Source organism: Monodon monoceros, unplaced genomic scaffold (assembly GCF_005190385.1).
Source record: "Monodon monoceros isolate NGI ecotype Baffin Bay Population unplaced genomic scaffold, NGI_Narwhal_1 Super_Scaffold_20, whole genome shotgun sequence".
Lineage (NCBI taxonomy): Eukaryota > Metazoa > Chordata > Mammalia > Artiodactyla > Monodontidae > Monodon > Monodon monoceros.
Window position 1 is genome coordinate 126,149,601 of NW_021703777.1, and position 6,000 is coordinate 126,155,600.

At 34.8% G+C, this 6,000-nt stretch overlaps 1 long non-coding RNA gene across 1 annotated transcript in view; it reads right to left on the reverse strand.

The window, feature by feature from the left end:
• The window catches only part of LOC114902692, a 398,558-nt gene extending 393,721 nt beyond the window's left edge, over positions 1–4,837 (reverse strand). Inside the window, exon 1 of the long non-coding RNA XR_003795575.1 lies at positions 4,754–4,837. This is a non-coding gene — a long non-coding RNA (uncharacterized LOC114902692). The remainder of the gene's footprint in view (positions 1–4,753) is intronic.
• Between the last annotated feature and the right edge of the window lie 1,163 nt (positions 4,838–6,000).

Consider the following 6,000-nt stretch of genomic DNA (forward strand, 5'->3'; position numbering starts at 1 on the left):
TATTAAAGGGAACATCTAATTCCTTTTAATAGCTAATTATTCTTTTCTTTTATGGATAAAATAATTTGGTTTTGCAACTAAAAATATTGTTGCAACAAATTCCCTCATGCATATTTCCCTATACTCTATTACTAGAAAGTAGATAACAAACAGTGAAACATATGGGATAAGGAATTAATTAATTTTAATTGCCTTTTTTTCTGATTACTCTATTGAGAGGTAAAATGCATATTCTCTTTCCCCAGCAATGGATATGAAAGGCTTTTACATTCACTAGCACTGCTGTAAAAACAATCTTAAAATGAGGGATTTGTTTATTCATTTATTTCTTGACTTCCTGTGACTGAATCCCATGTTAAATGCATACTTGTCACTGGGAAAGGTCCGTATGTGAACTATCTGTTAAAATTTGGCCACTATTTGCACTGAATTTTCTTTTTCTATATTAAATTGTGTAAGCTCAGTGCTTATTAAGGGTTTTCAATATTTCATCAGCTATCTTGTAACCCTCCACACTCCAATGAGACTTTTGTTTGTTGTTCCTTTGCATGTGTTTGTTGTTTGCTTTTTAAATTTTTATTGCATGTAACAAAATATATCTACATTTTCATTTTGATTGTTGTAATTCACGTCTTTCTTTAGAAAACATTTCTCACCCTAAATTTATAAAAATACGCTCACATTTAGTTTTATATTTTTGGTTGAATTATTTGATTTTAATTCATAATCTTTCCCAAATTAGTATTAAAATGTAGATCAGTGTGGGAAACACCTATTTTTTTCCCAGATCATTTCAAAGTATATCAAAATGTCATTTTTATCATACATGTATTTTTCATACAAATCTGTTCATTATGGTAAGTAACATATAATATTGTAATTAAAATGATTTTATAGAAGGTTTAAACTCTGGTAGCTATAACCTTTTATTGATGGCCTTATTTTTAGTTTTTTTTCAGTACTTCTGCTTCTACTTTCCATTAAATAAAGAACTGATAACTCAGTAATAGTCATTGAATGCCTGTTATATGCCAGGTGCTTTTCTGCATACTGTGGATATGCCAATGATTAAGACCAACAATGGTAATGAAAAAGAAGTTGAAGAATAGATACAGTCAATATCAATAGCACCACTTGAACTGCATCACATAGATGTTGATAGTCTTCATCTTTAACATGGTCTCATAGAAATTATGAAATTTCATTTTGTATTTCCACTTTGAACAAGGTATCTTTAATGGTAATTTTCACTAACATCTATTTTTATTCTATTGTATTCAGAAAGGCTTTTGTTTTTTTAACATATTGAAGCTTTATTTGTGACTTCATATATATGGCCAAGTTTGCTAAATGTCCCGTAGCACTTGAAAAGAAGGTGTATTTTCATTATTGTAGTTTTAGGATTTCACATATATTTACTAATTAAGTTTTTCAGGTCTTCTGTAATCTTACTAAGTTTTGTCCACTTGATCACTTGGATCACTTGATATGACAGGTGTATGAATTTTGGCTAGCTATACCAATTGTAATATTTTCTACTCATGTTAAGTGCTTTCTTCTGAGATGATTTTGAAATATTAAGCTATTGTTTCCATGTTTTGTATGTTCATTTTCTGATATCTTTTCATTTTCTGTCAAGATGTTATTTGGCTTATTTTTATATTTTTAAAATATCAATTTGAAGGGGTTTTGGCTGTATTTTCTGCTTCCCATAGATAAATGTGAAGGATTTTTTTAGACTCGTTAATGGGTACGCTTATAGTGGAATATGTGCTATCTCCACTTCTGGCTTCACAGATTGACGACTCTCTTCAATCTGGTTACCAGAAAAGACTTAAAATATGGCCTCAGTATATAACATCTATTCCTCAATGTCAAGTCTGGTCAAGAACACTTGATAGTTTCAAGATGGAAACTAAGTCTTTTGAGTCCCTTTTTCTTAGCCATCTGAAACTTTTATTAATCTGAGTGCTCCTGTGTAGTATAATTTAATTTCTGTAGCTGTATTTTCCCATGAGGGTGAAATTCTGGAAAGAAGTATTTGCTGGATATTTTTGAGATTTGTTAAGCCTTACAGCCACATTCCTTTTGGAATCTTATACCCACCCACAGTTTCCCACATTCACCCACAATTCAGAGACAGTAAGAAATTGTTCCAATATCTTTATTCTCAGATCTATGTTTCCTAAACAACCACAGTCCTCTCCTTTTAGGGGTATGTAGTTGGTAGCAGGTTTGGGTTGCTATAGAGTTAATTGACATGCCTTAGTAAATTTATTTAACTTACATTTATTTAGACTTTTTTTTTTTTTGGCCTCTTTAGCTTCAACAGAGAGACAATATCTCCAAGGTAGAAAACCAGCATAAGTGTCCTGTATTAGATTTACAGCTACTCTACTGTACTATTTCCTTAGTGTCAATACCAAAGTAACTATTCCAAAGTAGAATAAAAACACTGTAATGGCTTTGGCTCAGTAAGCTGAAGCTTTCTATACTTTGAAAAGTGTATAAGCCTATATTTATGCAGTTGTATGTAGTAAAGTTGTCAAAAACTGGATTATAGTGATGATTTACTTTTGTTACCTTTTAATGAATGCAAACACACATAACTAAATCTATACATCCTTGAAAATAAGGCAGACGCATATTTCATGTGCAATAAATTCATAGTTTTGAATGGCTGGCATCCACAGACACCATTTGTCTATTATTGAATAGTCTAATGGCACTTTGAAGTCAAAGAGTGACAAACATTAAATACTAATCCAAGTTGGGGAAATTTCTATGTGTAAATGAAAAGAGAATGATGATATATATAGGTTCCAAAATTAATTATTATGAAAGTTATTAAGATTTTAGTCATTTTAGATTCTGCTGTATGAGAATAAAGGAAAGTGATATGTTTTAATTATAATAAAAAGAAAAAAAATTCAAAATTTGTAATTAAGCCAAAAAATATAGTGTCAGTCATTTTCTAAGCAGCTGTATAATACATCAAAATATTTCATAATTATTTGTTCTCTGAATCAGACCAGTTGCCAATAGTTTTATTTAGGTAGATGATTATAATCACAGCAAAACATGTTAATTCTGTTTCTTATGGTAAAATACTTTGATTAAAAATCAATAAACACACATGAATCTTCTTCACAATAAACCTATGAAGAGACAAGTATAATTTGAGAAACTCATCTTGGCAAGATTGATTTTGTTCAATCCAGTCACTCAGCAAGCATAGACAGAAGCCTGTGCAGGATCCCATGAAGGACACAAACATTAGTAATTCGCCACCCATTTCTTCAATGTAAGGATAATCAAAGAATAATGTAAACATCTCTAAAATAATTAGAATATGAGACAGGCTTCAAAATGAAGAAAAAAATGATAAAAAGCAACAGAAATTCATGAAATCAAAAGAGCACAAAAACAAAACACTCTTGCTCTTGTGAACTTACATTTTAACAACAAACCTACAAAGAAGCAAACTTCCCAAAACACTTCCAAAGAGCTTATATAGCTATTATTATTTTTAAGTCTTTACTGAATTTGTTACAATGTTGCTTCTGTTTTATGTTTTGGTTTTTTGGTCACAAGGCGTGTGGGAATCTTAGCTCTCCAACCAGGGATCGAACCAGCACCCACTGTATTGGAAGATGAAGTCTTAACCACTGGACCACTAGGGAAGTCCCAGCTTAAAGCTATTATGACTTTAGAACCTTGTCCTTTTGAAGCATAAGGCTAGAACTCTAAAGCCAAAATTTTCTGAATAGTGATAAAACCGAGCAAGACCCTATGGGGCCTTCCAGGGACAAAACCCCACCCCATGTTGTCCACCTGCCTCTTGTCTGTAAAAAAACTTTAGTCAAAGAATAAATTTAGTCAGAGAAGTGAGAAAATGCAGAAGCAAAGGAAAGCAGTCAAACAAGACCAAATAATTACATAAACAAAGTCAAGGACCTTTAGTTCCTCCTCAAGGGCTATAGACAATATTCTGAGCCACATCCTTTGAGCTGTTTTGAATATACTGACACCCCCACCAGGTGGATGAAGTTAACTAAATGACCACACTGTAGCCATGACATAAGCTGCTCCACCTTACACAATTCTAAGAACTGGCCTCACGGTGACTGGAACAAACCAACCAAGAAGCTGATTAACTGTACGTCAAACAATCAAGATGATGCTAATCAGACCACTGCATAATCAAATTTCAAGATGATTGTCAGAATTGACAGTTCTACACGTAGCCCCCTCCCTCTGCCTATAGATCCCTGAAACACCCATTTCAAAGCTCTTGCCCCCTGATCAGCTGAGGGGAATTAGCTTTTGGACATGAGTCCACCTTCTCACCAGGTTACTGGCCTCCTGAATAAAGCAACGTTTCCTTTCCAACCAACACCTGTATTGGCTTTCGAGCAGCAAGCAGCCAGACCTGGGTTCGGTAACAGTGATAATATATATATAACATTTCCGCAAAATTATCAAGAATTTGAATCCATTTTGTGGTTATATTATTAACTCTATAATCTGAATAATGTAACCTGATTTAGATGTAAATACCCTCCATATAAAAATCCCTGTCCAGTTATTGTGAACTGATATTGCTCTTATTGGAACAGATGTCATCAGTGGAGAGGAGAAGACAGCGGAAGATGAGATTATGGCAATCGATAACTGTCTTAGTTAGCCTGGACTGCCATAACAAAATACCATAAAAAGGATAGTATAGAAATGATAAAAAGTTATTTCTCACAGTTCTGAAGTCCAAATTCAAGGTGCCAACAAAGTAGCTTTCATTCAAAGCTTCTCTTGGCTTAGTAGGTGGTCATCATCACAGTGTGTGCTCACATGAGCTCTTCTTTCTGCCTGCAACAAGTGAGAGTGAGAGCTCTGATCTCTCTTCCTCTTCTTATAAGGGCATTAATCCCACCATGGGGCCCTACTCTCATGATCTCATCTAAACCTAATTTATCTCCCCAAAACCCCACCTCCAAACACCATCATGTTGGGGGAAGGGCTTGTAAACAAAAAGAACAAAAAGCATCACTCTTCATCCAGTTATACAAGGATTGAATAGCAACCTACTGCAGTCACCCATGGACAGTGCACCCTGAGGGGAATTCAGGATGTAGAAAAACATAATGAAACATTCAGTGTTTTGGATATATGGCCCCTAAACAGTTAAGATGCATATTAAAGAAGAATGTCAAGGACCTCAGATGTTTGAATCTTCTCATACATAGAAAAACACTAAAATCATTAACTTAAGATGTCTCTTTTTGTGATTAGCAGTAATCTTTTACCAAGATGTATGCTTGACTACATGTATTTCCCAGACAAAAAAATCACATATATATATATATATATATATATATATATATATATATATATATATATTGCATCCTCCTCGCCTACCTCTTTGGAGCAGTTCCTCAGAGTATATGAGAGCCTGTCTCCTGGGCTATAGTCCTCAGTAAGATCCTTGAATAAAACTGAAAATCACTGCTCTTACACTGTGCATTTTCCTCCAATCTACAAGCTTCAACATGTGAATGGCAGGGGTGGGGGGGTGCATGAACATTCAATCCATAATCATGGTGAATAAAAACAATGGCAGGTCAATTGCCTATTGATATAGACAACATGTTACATAAGAGAAAGAAGAAAAGAAACAATTTTTTTTAGATTTTGGGGGTAGGAGTTTATTAATTAATTTATTTATTTTTGCTGTGTTGGGTCTTCGTTTCTGTGCAAGGGCTTTCTCTAGTTGTGGCAAGCGGGGGCCACTCTTCATTGCGGTACGGGGGCCTCTCACTGTCGCGGCCTCTCTTGTTGCGGAGCACAGGCTCCAGATGCGCAGGCTCAGTAGTTGTGGCTCACGGGCCTAGTTGCTCCGCAGCATGTGGGATCCTCCCAGACCAGGGCTCAAACCCGTGTCCCCTGCGTTAGCAGGCAGATTCTCAACCACTGCGCCACCAGGGAAGCCCAAGAAACAATTTT